The sequence below is a fragment of the Dryobates pubescens genome, chromosome 1 (genome assembly GCF_014839835.1).
Source record: "Dryobates pubescens isolate bDryPub1 chromosome 1, bDryPub1.pri, whole genome shotgun sequence".
NCBI classification, from domain to species: domain Eukaryota; kingdom Metazoa; phylum Chordata; class Aves; order Piciformes; family Picidae; genus Dryobates; species Dryobates pubescens.
This window is the reverse complement of record NC_071612.1, coordinates 60,291,758-60,305,342: the sequence shown is the minus strand read 5'-3', so window position 1 is coordinate 60,305,342 and position 13,585 is coordinate 60,291,758. Positions and strand designations below refer to the sequence as shown.

General features: G+C 50.5%; 1 pseudogene; it reads right to left on the bottom strand.

The window, feature by feature from the left end:
• Nucleotides 1-1,534: 1,534 nt before the first annotated feature.
• LOC104304814 (protein PRRC2B-like) lies at nt 1,535-13,084 on the bottom strand (annotated as a pseudogene).
• Between the last annotated feature and the right edge of the window lie 501 nt (nt 13,085-13,585).

The following is a 13,585-nucleotide window of genomic DNA, read 5'->3' as shown; positions in this document are numbered from 1 at the left end:
ATTCCTTCTGGGTTTTTTGGGGTTTGGTGTTGGTTTTTTTTTTTTATCGGGGCTAGCATCTGCCAACTTAGGACTTTGATCAGCTGTGGTTCAGAGTTGAAAAATATAGGCTGTACTTAAACAAATCAAAACACAGGGCTACAGCATTTTGCTTTAAATAGTAGTGTAGTGGGTTGAGGGAAAGGCCCAGCTTTCCCTCCCCCACGAAGAAGGAAAAAAAATACATGGCTACCTCAGTCGGAAAAGCAAAGGAATGCTATATTTTACAAGCAATGGGAAAATGCAGGATACGTATACACAATGTATACAGTATTTACAATATATATACAGAAATATACAGCAAAGAAAGATACAGGAACAAGACTCCCTCCTCCGGACAGAGGGGTGTTCCCCCATATACTCCCTTCTTTCCCTCTACCTCCCTTTTTTCCCAAAGAGGGTTAGAGAGAGGAAGAAGGCAATTATTAAGGAAGAAAAAGTCTTAGTAAGCCTTCAAGCACATGCAGGATTAGTGCTTATCTTATCCAAGGTTGTTCTGGCTAGGTGCCCAGAAACAGGTGGCTTTCTTTCTAGCATTCATCTGACTTCTCTGTTCCCATTAGGCCTTTCACAATGTATGTACTGACATGAGATCCTCGATGCCAGTGGACTAAACCATCAGCAAAACAATCATATCCTCCAGCCTATGAAACTAGCATTCCATAAGGAACACCTGTTCTTGCTTCTGGTTCCTTCTCATTAGCTCAGAGTCCATTGTCCCCACTCTTATTCCATACCATAATCCCTGCACCCAAAACATATCATCAAATTATAACTCCTCTGATGACATGTCTAGCAACAGTCCATGTCTTCATCTGGGCATCCTTCCACACAGTCTCTCATTCAGGCTCAAGTGTCAGTCCATTCCAGTTCTTCTTCCTCATATGATGGAACCTCCCAGCGACGCAGTCATTCTTCTGCAGTGTGAATTCCTTGTGCACTTGTTGGGACATCCTGGTCACCTGGAAATACCTCACAACTTCTCAGCCGAGCCTTTATTTGCATTTACATTTACTCAGTCGCTTTTTCCACCCCTGGGGCAAGCCAGTCAGAGCAATCAGGCTCCACGACCGCTTTTTTCCCATCCCTCCAGGGAGCCGCAGCTGACCACTTCCAGCCGTGGTCCGAAGCTACACCAATGCACATCGCAGGCACATCGCCCCCGCACTGGGCGTTCGCGTACCAAGGCATTACCGCATCCGGTTCACAGCCGTCCCCCGGCAGAGGGGGTGGCTGCAGCACAACTCGCTGAGAAGAGAGGAGGCGGAGCCAGGTGCTTGGCGCCTTTTTTGGAACATGTCTGAAAACACCAGGGAAAGTTTTACAGCTGCTGCCACCGCCTGAACGCAGCCCGGCATGGGCAGTGCCGCCACCACCACTTGAATGCAGCCCGGCCCGGCTCCAGCCATCTCTGTCACCGCGATGCAGAGGCAAAGACACCTCCACCCCTTCGGGCATCCAAATGGTTATTTCAGCCAAAGCCACGAGCACGTTCTCAGAGCCTTTGAGAACAGCTTTCATAAACCAGTGCCTGGCTTCCATTCATGGGCTGGTAGGGGGACCCAGACTGGGTTTTCACCACTTCCAAGGGCTGCATGCCTGGGAAGGCCGAATATGGAGGCTTCAGAGCAGTGCCTCCTGTCAGGACCATGGTGCTGGGCTGAGACAGACTGGGGTGCATATACACCTGAGACCTGAAGGGCTGTATGGAGCTGTACATCTCCTGGGACTGGAAAACAGCAGCAGCAGCCTGTTGGTAGCTCTGCTGCTGAGATATGGTCTGAGGGACCAGGCGGGGCTGGCTGGCAAACACGTGGCCATCCAGACAGAGGGGTGGGATGTGGTTACCTGGAATCGATGCAGAAGATGCTACAGATGCCACAGGCATGGGAGGCATAGAAGCTCCACCAAAAGAGCTGTAGCTGACACCACTGGAAGCTCCAACACTGGAGCCTGCACCTCCTGGGGAGTTCTGTTCTGGTAAACTAGAAGAGTTTTCCCAGGCTTTATGATAAGACTCCATCTTAAGAGTGAGGTCTGCAGTGGGGAAGGACATCGGGTTGAGGCCAATGCACCACTGGAGGTGATGATCTCTTCTCAGGATGGGGATGGACTGCATTAACCCTGCATTACTGGCCAAAGCATCCTGCAGTTTGGTGATAGGGTTAGCTGCAGTGCCAGAAGCAGAACTAGGTGGCAAGCTGAAGTCAGTGTCTTTAGGATTTACTCCAAATTCAATGGGTGGCACTGAAGTTCCACCCCGTTAACTGGGGGAATATTCCCTTCCAGCCGTTCGGTACACTCCAAACCCTTTCTATTTTTCAGGGAGCGTTTGTTGCTGATTGGTCCAGGCTTGTGTTCCTTGTTCTGTCCTGAGCCTTGATCTGAATCCTTTTTATCAGATTGCTTCTGCACTTGCTCCTTCTGGCAGTCAAGCTTTGGGTCCACCAGGCCAGCCCCATTCATCTCCTCTGGTTTGAGGGTGCCATGTGGAGAACTGCGCTGGGAGGAGGTCGCGAAGGACTCCCAAGACTCCGCACTCAAGTCAATGCCACTATCCCCCTGGCTGCCTTTAAAACCCTCAGTGGTGCTAGACTCAGTTCCATTAAAGGTATTGACAGGCTTGCTCCAGGAATCACTGCCAGGAGACTGAACAGAAAGTGCTGGGCTGTTGCTCTCCCAGATCTCTGTGCCCAGGCTGTTTGCAGACACTGTGACATCACTCTGCTCCAAGCACAAGCTGTTCTGCTTCTTAGCAAATCGAGGAGGAATGCGAGACTGAAGGACATGAGCCTTGGCTGGTGCCTGATGTGGTGGTTTGAAAGGAAAGGCTCTGCTTTCCCTCCCCCACTGAGAAAGAGACCACGGCTAAACCCAGTTGGAGAAATGAGAGTATATTTTACAAGGAAACAGATTATATGTAACACAACAAATACAGGGATTTTACAATATATACAGAAATATACAGCAAATAAACACAGTCAGAAACCAGACCCCCCACAGAGGGGGCTTCCCCCTGTGCCCCCTTCACCCCCCGTACCTCCCTTCTCCCCCAAAGAGGTAGAAGAAGAGAAAAGAGGGGTTAGCACAGCAGACACAAAGGCCTATGCACAGGGAGTTAGTTTCTTATCTCTTGGCAAGAAGCCCAGAAGCAGATCCAGCCGAGAGGGACAGCGAAGAAAAGAAGACTGAGAGAAAGTTCCAGCTGCGCTGGGACTAACCTCACCTCCCACAATACTTGGCCAATGAAATTCGTTTAGACTACCAAAATATTTTATAAACATTTAGCCAGTGTGCCCCTTTCTTAAAGGCACAGCATCAAACGGTCACAGTCCACCCCTTCTAAACAATTTCATTGGTCATTTGTACTGTCCATCCGATCGGAAACAATATTTACAGTTCGTGAGTAACGTTCATAGTCCGTTCCGGCTATACTCAGATGTAGATGATTCAGAAGTCCAAAAAAGTCAGGAAATAAGAAAATGGAAACCAGCTTGTCTCTCTGCAGACGAAACAAAGAAAAGGCAAACAGGAACACAGGGACTCTCAGTTGACTCAGGGCTCTCAGGGTTCGTGCACTGTAGATTCCTCAGGGATTCTTCCTTTGGGCACGTTGTAGCTGTATAACAGCCTGAAATTAAATTCTTTCAGCTAAAGTTAAATTTCTTTGTGGAATACACTGAATTTGACCATTCTCCTGCATTACCCAATAAGTGTGACCCGGACCTTCTGCTGAAACCACCCCTCGGACAGGTTTAGCCTCTCCTGAGGGCAAAAATACCCAAACAGTTTTACCTAACAGGTTCTTTTCCCTAACAACAGGAACTCTATCACCTTCTACTCTCTGTAGCAGATCTGAATGTGCCGGTCCAGTTCAGTTCACTGAACCTCTACTATTCACCAGCCAGGTTGCTTGTGCTAAATGTTTTTCCCAGTTTTTCAAAGATCCACCTCCCATGGCTTTGAGAGTGGTCTTCAACAAACTGTTGTAGCGTTTGATCTTCCCTGCAGCTGGTGCATAGTAAGGAATATGGAAAATCCACTCAATACCGTGCTCTTTTGCCCAGCTCTTTACAAGGTTGTTCTTGAAATGAGTTCCGTTGTCTGACTCAATCCTCTCTGGAGTTCCGTGTCTCCACAGGATCTGTCTCTCCAGACCGAGAATGGTGTTGTGGGCAGTTGCATGTGGAACTGCGTAAGTTTCCAGCCATCCAGTGTTCGCCTCTACCATAGTAAGCACGTATTGCTTACCAGAACGAGAACGAGCAACAAAGTTGGTGAGGGGTTTGGAACATAAGCCCTACGAGGAGAGGCTGAGGGAGCTGGGGTTGCTTAGCCTGGAGAAGAGGAGACTCAGGGGTGACCTTATTACTCTCTACAACTACCTGAAGGGAGGTTGTAGACAGACGGATGTTGGTCTCTTCTCCCAGGCAAGCAGTACCAGAACAAGAGGACACAGTCTCAGGCTGCACCAGGGGAGGATCAGGCTGGATGTTAGAAAAAAGTTCTATACAGAAAGAGTGATTGCACATTGGAATGGGCTGCCTGGGGAGGTGGTGGAGTCGCCATCACTGGAGGTTTTTAGGAGAAGACTTGACAGGGTGCTTGGTGCCGTGGGTTAGTTGCTTGGGCGGTGTTGGATTGGTTGATGGGTTGGACGCGATGATCTTGAGGGTCTCTTCCAACCTGGTTTATTCTATGTATTCTATGTATTCTAACGTGGTAGAGTAATGTATTCAATCTGCCAGGCTTCACCATATCTGTACTTGGACCATCTGTCACCATACCACAAGGGCTTAATTCGCTTTGCCTGCTTAATAGCAGCACAAATGTCACAGTCATGGATGACTTGTGTGATAGCATCCATAGAAATGTCTATGGATCTGTCACGAGCCCACTGGTAGGTTGCATCTCTGCCTTGGTGTCCTGATGAATTGTGAGCCCACCGAGCTAAGAATATCTCACGTCAGTGTTTCCAGTCAAGATCAAGTTCAGAGTCCTTGTCTACTTGAGAAACTCTTGCAGCTAGATCTGCCTGATGGTTGTGTTGCTGTTCCTCAGTAGCTTTGCTCTTAGGAATGTGAGCATCAATGTGTCTCACTCTCACTGGAATTCTCTCGATTCATTCAGCAATGTCTTGCCACAGGTCGTCTGCCCAGATGGGTTTTCCTTTCCTCTGCCAACCACTCTTCTTCCAGTTCTTTAGCCAACCCCATAGAGCATTGGCTACCATCCATGAGTCAGTGTAGAGATAAAGCTTTGGCCATCTCTCACGTTCAGCTACGTCGAGAGCTAGCTGGACAGCTTTTACCTCTGCAAACTGACTGGATTCTCCTTCTCCATCCTTCGCCTCTGCAACTCGGCGTGTTGGACTCCATACTGCAGACTTCCACCTTCGCTTGTTCCCGACGAGACAACAGGAACTGTCTGTGAACAAAGCATATCTCTTTTCCTCATCAGAAAGGTCATTGTAAGGAGGAGCTTCCTCAGCATGAGTTACTCTCTCCTCTGGAGGTTTAGCACAGTTGGCATCTTCAGGCCAACTTGAGATCACCTCCACCAGACCAGGTCTTTCAAGATTTCCCATTCGAGCTCTCTGTGTTATCAGAGCCATCCACTTAGACCAGGTGGAATCTGTAGCATGATGTGGTGTGGAACCCTTGCCTTTGAACATCCAATTCAAAACTGGTAATCTGGGAGCTAAGAGAAGTTGTGATTCAGTTCCAATCACTTCAGAAGCTGCTTTCACTCCTTCATAGGCAGCTAGAATCTCTTTCTCTGTTGGAATGTAATTAGCCTCTGAACCTCTGTAACCTTGACTCCAAAAGCCAAGAGGTCGTCCATGTGTCTCACCTGGAGCTTTCTGCCACAAGCACCAGGTTGGACCATTGTCACCTGCAGCCGTGTACAAAATGTTCTTAATGTCTGGACCATCTCGGACAGGTCCCAGACCCACTGCTTGAACTACTTCTTGCTTTATCTGGTCAAAGGCTGCTTGTTGTTCAGGTCCCCAGTGGAAACTGTTCCTCTTTCGAGTGACATCATACAGAGGTTTCACAATCTGACTGTATCCAGGAATGTGTAGTCTCCAAAATCCCACTATCCCCAAGAAACGTAGAGTTTCTTGCTTGTTCGTGGGATTTGCCATGGTAGAGACTCTGTTTACCACATCCACTGGAATGTGTCGGCGTCCATCCTGCCACTGCACTCCCAGAAACTGGATCGCTGTGGTAGGACCTTTCACCTTGTCTCTCTTGATGGCAAAACCTGCATTCAGAAGAATGTCCATGATTTTGTTGCCTTTCTCAAAGACTTCCTCAGCAGTTTTACCCCAGACGATGATATCATCGATGAACACATCATGGATGTGTTCTGGAGCACCACCTTCCTCCAGAGCATCATGGATCACTGCATGACAGATGCTGGAGCTGTGGATCCAGCCCATTGGCAGTCTGTTGAAAGTGTACTGGATTCCTCTCCAGGTGAAAGCAAACTGAGGCCTGCATTCCTCTGCTATGGGAATAGAGAAGAATTCATTAGCAATGTCTATGGTAGCATACCATTTGGCCTCTTTGGATTCCAGCTCATACTGGAGTTCCATCATGTCTGGTACTGCTGCACTCATAGGCGGAGTTACTTCATTCAGGGCTCGGTAGTCCACTGTCAGACGCCAGTCTCCATTCGGCTTTCGCACAGGCCACACTGGACTGTTGAAAGGTGAATGAGTTTTGCTGATGACTTTCTGACTCTCCAACTGACGAATCAGATTCTGAATGGGCAACAAAGAGTCACGGTTGGTTCTGTATTGTCTGTGATGCACAGTCTGAGAAGCAACCGGCAACTTAATGTCCTGAATCTTGTGTTGTCCCACAATGGCAGATTCATCAGAAAGCTCAGGTCTAGCAGACAGCTTCAGCTTTTGTCCATCAATTTCTACAGAAGCTACTCCAAAAGCCCATTTGTAACCTTTAGGGTCTTTGAAATGCCCTTCTCTCAGAAAATCAATTCCCAAAATACAAGGTGCATCAGGTCCGGTCACAACTGTATGCTTCTTCCACTGCTTACCAGTTAAGCTTATATTAACCTCCACCTTACTTAACTCTTGAGATCCACCAGTGACTCCCAGAATAGTTATAGACTCTGATCCCTGATAATTTGATGGCAATATGGTGCACTGAGCTCCTGTGTCAACCAAGGCCCTGTACTTCCGAAAGTGTGAAGTGCCAGGCCACTGGATGTACACATCCCAATAGATTCTGTTATCTCCATTACCCCTCTCCTCCCCCTGGCGGGAGGCAGGGCACCCCTAGTTATGGGGAACATGTCCACAGGTGCAACGAGCACACTGTGCAGTGTTAGAACTGGAGTCATTGTTGGAGCTGTCATTGTTGTCCTGGGGAACTGTGGAAGTAACAGCTACCCTTCTGGTATTGCTACCCTGGGTTCTGCCACTTTGCAGTTCCCTCAGTCTCCTGAAAAGATTAGAAGTTGGTTGACCATCCCACCTGTTCATGTTCTCACCAAACTGATCACGTAGAGTTATCCAAATGGTCCTACGTGATTGCCTTGGTGGTCTGTTTTGGTTTGGCCTGTTTTGGAATGACCTCCTTGGAGGATGTCTATTCCTCATAGCTGAAACCTGCACCCACCTGGAGGAAGAATTGGAATTATGTCTTTGTGCCAATTGGTATATGGAATCTTTGATTTCATCCTTCAGCTCTCTCATGCAATCCTTCATCTCACTAGACAGAGCTTTAATGGCTGAAACCAAAGAAACACGTGTCATGCTATCATCCAATTGTCTTAGTTGATCAGTGAATTGGCCAACCGTAGGAGGATCTCCACCATAATTTCTTGCCACAATTCTACTTGCCAGAATGTTTGCATAATTGGAAGGAGCAAGTTTGATGAGCTTTTTAGCAAGACCAGCTGCCACAGGAATGTCGTCAGGATTCAGAGTATCATGGTCACCATAGAGTATCTCTCTAATGGCAAACTCTCTCAGACGCTTAATTCCCTCATCTATGGTAGTCCAGGGCTTAGGATTCCATGGAAGATCATCTCGGGAAGGGTATCTCAGGGAAACCGCCATTAAAAGGTGTATCCACAGATTAACCTTACCAAGGATCTTGGCTAGATGTCTATCTATTCCATTATCCTTTGAGAGAGTTCCTAGCTGAGCTGCTGACTTATCTCCAACTATTAGAGCTGGAGCACCTGTATCATAACACCTAGCAAGCCAAGAGAGAATGGGTTCCTTATCTGCTCTGAGGTAATCTTTACGGACATTGCGAATCTCCTCCCTCAGTGACGAGCAGCTCTGCAGGTCATCCTCTTCTTCGTCTATCACATCTTCCTGAACGTTTTGTCCCCATAATCCTGCTGTCACTCTCCTAAGGATCTCTTTAAGCTGTGAAGCACCACTGCCAGCTGCTGTCTTAGCTGCATCTCCATCCTGTGATGATCTCAATAACTCAGCTATCTCTCTAAGATGAACCTTCTTTTAATCTCCAGCAGGCCCTTTCCTAGCAGAGGTTCCCTCACCAGGATCAGCCTGTCTAGCAGAGGTTCCCTCACCAGGATCAGCCTGTCTAGCAGAGGTTCCCTCACCGGGATCAGTCTCCTGCTCTTCTCCTCCATTAGCTCCACTAGCTCCTGGATCAGCTTTGGCCTTTCCACCTCTGGTCTTTAAGACTGCTACTTGTTTAACTGGAGCTGTGTTTGAATTTACAGCCATCTTGATAGAAGCTGACAGGTCCTGATCTAAACCAGCCGCCGTGGGGGCCCCTTCCGGTCCTGTCATGGCGGACGGAAATGACCTTGCCTCATTACCGGTCGCCATCTTGGGAATGGGAGCCACCCCTGGCTGCTTGCCAAAGTCATAGAGTGGAGCATTTAAGGCTGCTTTGCCAATAGGTTTTGCTATTTTTCTAACTGACGCAGCCCCTTCCTCGTCACTTGAGGACTCTGGGGCAGATTTAGAGGAACGCCTACACTTCCTGGGTTTTTGTTTTATCACAAAACATGGTCAAGAAACCTTTTTCTCTCTATGTAGAGCCCACAGCAGATAGACATTAATTATCAACAACAGCAGGATTACACCTGTCAAATAAATCACCTTAAGATCCCAGCCAGCACTTCAGCACTTCAGGGCTGGCACCTCCTGAAGGGCCTGTTCTCGATGTTCTCCTGATCTGCTGAGTAATCCTCCTGGAAGAAGTGCCTCTTGTCCTCCAGGTGACTCTCGTCAAACACCCGGCTGGAGAAGGACTCCACATGTTTGTAAGAATCCTGGAGGTAGTCCCTGTCAGACTGCTGCCTGCCCCCAAAAGCATCCAGGGCGGAGGCGTGGCTGTACTCCTGCCAGCCTGCTCCCCCGCTCCTGCCCTGCCACTTCCCAGGCTCCTTACCCATGAAACCCCTTCACCCGTAGCTGGAGTTGCTCAGTCTTGGTGGCAGCGACCTGCCGAAAGCTCTTGGAGCCCTCATCTTCAGATCCAGGCCATTGTGATTGTCTGAATAGATTTTGTTGGACCTCCAGGACTCTTTGAAGTGTCCCTTTTTCACCTCGCTCTCCTCCCTGTCCAGCACAGAGCCCTTGGTGCTGTTCTCAGAGCCCCTCTGGCGCCGCCACTTGGGGAGCTCCTTGTACTTGGAGCCCTCACTGCAGGTTTTGCTGGTGATACAGCACCACGGCTTGCCCCTGGGGAACTCCTTGGGCTGGTTGAACTCTCACAGCCCTCGCCTGTGGTTGCCGCTCCGCTGGTTGTTGTAGACCCCCCTGCTGCCCACCACGGCACCTCAGCCTTGGAACGTGAATTCTCTGAAGCCCCTCCCTCACCCACGCACTTGGCCTCTGCCCCCGAAGACTTGCTCCTTGTCGATGAAAATCCAGTTGTTGCGCTTCATGGGAGGGAGATCACCAGAATCTCTTGAGAGTTTGTTCTCCTAGGTTCTTTCTGGCTTGTCTTCCTCTTCTTCCTCCTCTTCTTCTTGAGATTTCTCAGCCTCTTGGGCAAGGTTGGCTTGGGAAGAGCCTTTGTCATCCAGCAGGTAACGAGTGGAGTTCAGTAAGGCTGCAGAATCGCCTGACTCATTTTCTGCTTTCTGGACAGCCACCTTCTTCAGCAGGCGTGAGGTGTCCTCTCCCTCCAGCTTAACCTTCTCCATCTCCTTGTCCTTCTCCTCCATCTTGAGGGCTTTCAGGACTGGTTTTTAAATTGGGCCTGAATGCCGTATCCTGCCCATCTGCTCCTGCTGCTGAGTGGTGCTGCTGCTGCAGTTCTCAGGAGCCCACTCTGTGGTCTCCTCGGAGGGCTGTTTGCTGTTAGCTCCTTCTTTCTTCCAGGGGTCAGCAATGAACGACTGCTCATCCCTGGGTGCTTTCTCAGCAGCTTCTGCTGTGGTCTCTGCAGGTTTCTGGTGGTGACTGATGTCCCAGCCATTGTACTCAGGCTTCTTCTCAGCTTGGATAAAATCAGGCTGGAGGGGTGAACATCTCAGGTTGGCATGGCAGCAGAACAGGTTTCCTGCACGGTCTCCTGATGCTGGAACAAGAGATCTTGGCCTATCCTCTGAGAGGACAGGCAGCTGTCAAAGTCTACTTGGGCCTTCTTGTCAAAAGCATTCAAGTACTGCTCCCCCCTCTCCTCAAAGAGATCTCACTGGGCACTCAGACTCTCCGGCCTCCCAGAAGCAGAGTAACTGTCACTCCTGGGATGCAGCCCCTCCATGGTCACACTGTCAGCCTATTTCTGATGTGGCAGGGAGTACCCTTTGCTCTGCAGAGATGTGTAGCTCTCCTGTCCCCACACTGGCACAGGGTCCAAGGCAGCAGCTTTCCTTTCTGCCTGCCCTGCTTGACAGCTCTGATCCTCAGACCAACAGCTGCTCCCCGCAATGGAGTCCTGCTGAATCATGGGCTTCATAATTCCTGAAGGGTGAAGGACTGAAGGGTAGAAGTCCACAGGGGTGTGGCTCTGTGCCATGCGAGGGTCCATGTAGGAGGGCATCATCATCCAGAGTGGGTCAAAGCCCAGCATCTGGGGGTGTGCTGGGTAGAATGTCTGCTGCAGGTGGGAATAGGATGGAGGAGGGTAGACCTGCTGCTGCTGCAAGTGCTGCATCTTGTACAGCTGCTCCTACTGCTGTTGCTGCTGCTGCTGCCTCTGGAATCGTGGGGGAAGAGACTTCTGATATTTGTTGAATTCCTGGGCTGCGGAGGGAACTTCTCTGAGCTCCTCCTCACTGCTGCTTTGGTCTGCTGCTGCTGCTGGGGTAGGAGTCTCCTACTCCAGATCCCCAACAGAGACATCCTGTGCATGAAACTCGGGGGGTGCTCTGCGGAGAGCATGGCTGTTTTCTTGCACAGCACTCTTCTCTGTGCTTGGGGGTCGTGGCTCCTCACTCTCCGTGTGTTTCTGGGTCTCCACACTCTTCTGAGCCAGTTCGCATTTCTGATCCAGCTGTTTCAGCTTGGCAGCGCAGGCTGCCAGCCACTCCTCCCTGGCTCGCCGCTCCTCCTCCTCTGGTCACCTCCTGGCTCCCTCCACAACCTCGGAGATCTCAGAGTGCATAAACTTCTGTCTCAGTGGCACCTTCTCTTCTTTGTCCTCGAGGGACTGCTGTCTGAGAACACTTCCCAGGGCAGGTTTCTGGTATTCAGAGGCAAACCTCCAGCCATTCAGTTTCCTGGGAGGCTGCTGTGAATCCTGCACCTTGCAGCTGGGCCAGGCCATGCCAACTGAGTCATTCTAATTCTTCCCTTCCTCCAGGGTATGTTTGACATCTGCACTGTCTGCAGAGCTCAGAGACAGCTGCCGCTGCCTCCTGGGGTCCCAGTTGTTTCACTTCTGTTGTCCATCTTTAAGAGTTTCTTCCTCTTCCTCATCTTCACTAAACTTCAGTTTCTCAAAGTAATCCACTTCATCATGAATGCCTGCCCATCCATCATCTGCATCAGTATCCAGTTCATCCAGCCCCTTCAGGCTCTCTGCATTGATAATGGTTGGCTGAGAAGCTCTCTCCACCTGCTGCCGCAGCGGGCATGCTGGGCGGCACAGGCCCAGCCTGTTCTCCTTCCCATCCTGGTCATTCATCTAGTACTGTCTGAATGGCACCCGGGGCTCAAGCCACAGCTGAGGAACAGGGAAAGAGCCTCGGTCCAGGGGTGCAGGGGTCTCAGCTGGCTGTTGTGGACACATAAAGGCAGGCAGCATGTCGTGGTAGGTAGGAGGTTGATAGACGTTGCCTATGAACTGCGAGGCTCCTTTGTGGGCCGGCTGGGCTGGGGGCAGGGACAGCTCCTTGGGGTCACTGGCCCTGCCTGAGGAGGGGGCCCCGTCTCCGGTGCTGCAGCTCTTGCTGCCCAGCTTGGCAGGGGAGGTGGCCAGAGATGTAGCAGAGGTTATGTTCCTCCCACCGCCCTCCCTCCAACTGGTGGCGGAGGCTTGGTCCTGGCCCATACAATGCCCCAGGTGCCCTTTTCTTTGCCAACCTTGTCCTGCTCGCCAGCTGCTTTCAGCATCGGAAATTCCTCAGGAGAGAAGGATAACAGTCGGCCTGAGGTCCTTGAACCACCTTCTTGTCCTGCTGGCTTTCCATTCAGCTGTGCCTATGACTTTGGTCCACCTGGCACTGAATTTGTACTCTCCTGACTGATTGACTGTGTCGACTTCTGCAAATTGGAGACAGATTTCTGCAAACCCTGCTGTGGCAGTGACTCCTGCAGCTGTGCAGCCACTGCACTGGAACTCTTTTGGTCTGGCTGATCCTGCTTGTTTGCCCATCCTGTACTGTCCTTGGGTACTATAATGATGTTGGGGTCGTTTCCTTTGTTCTCAGACTTCAAGCTATGCAAGTTTGCAGGGGGTGGCATGCGTCGGGCAGCAGAAACTTTCCCAAGACTCTGTAAGCCATGTCTAGGAATAACAGTAGTTCTGATAGCTTCTATTGACTTTCCTTTGTACTCATCAAACAGGCTGAGAGTCAAGTACTTGCTTTTCCCATCCTTTCCCTTGGTTATTTGCCCCAAACGATCGGACATTACGATGAAATGTCATCTAGTAAGGAAATTGCTCTGTGCCGCTCCCAATCTGACTGTGGTGGTGGTGGGGAGCCGGGAGTGCCTGGGAAGCCAGTTGCAGAGGGACGATGAGCAGGGGGCATGGCGGATGGCGGCAGATTGCGCAGCGGCGGCGGGCTGCAGGGTGATCCGGGTTCTCGCTGCTGCTGCCAAATCCAACGGCATGAGATCGAACACATCCAAGTGCCAGGTTCTGCACATTGGCCACAACAACCCCAGGCAGTGCTACAGGCTGGGGTCAGAGTGGCTGGAGAGCAGCCAGGCAGAGAGGGACCTGGGGGTGCTGGTTGATGGTAGGCTGAACATGAGCCTGCAGTGTGCCCAGGCAGCCAAGAGGGCCAATGGCATCCTGGCCTTCATAAGGAACAGTGTGGCCAGCAGGAGCAGGGAGGTCATTCTGCCCCTGTACACTGCACTGGCTAGTCCACACCTCGAGTACTGTGTCCAGTTCTGGGCCCCTCA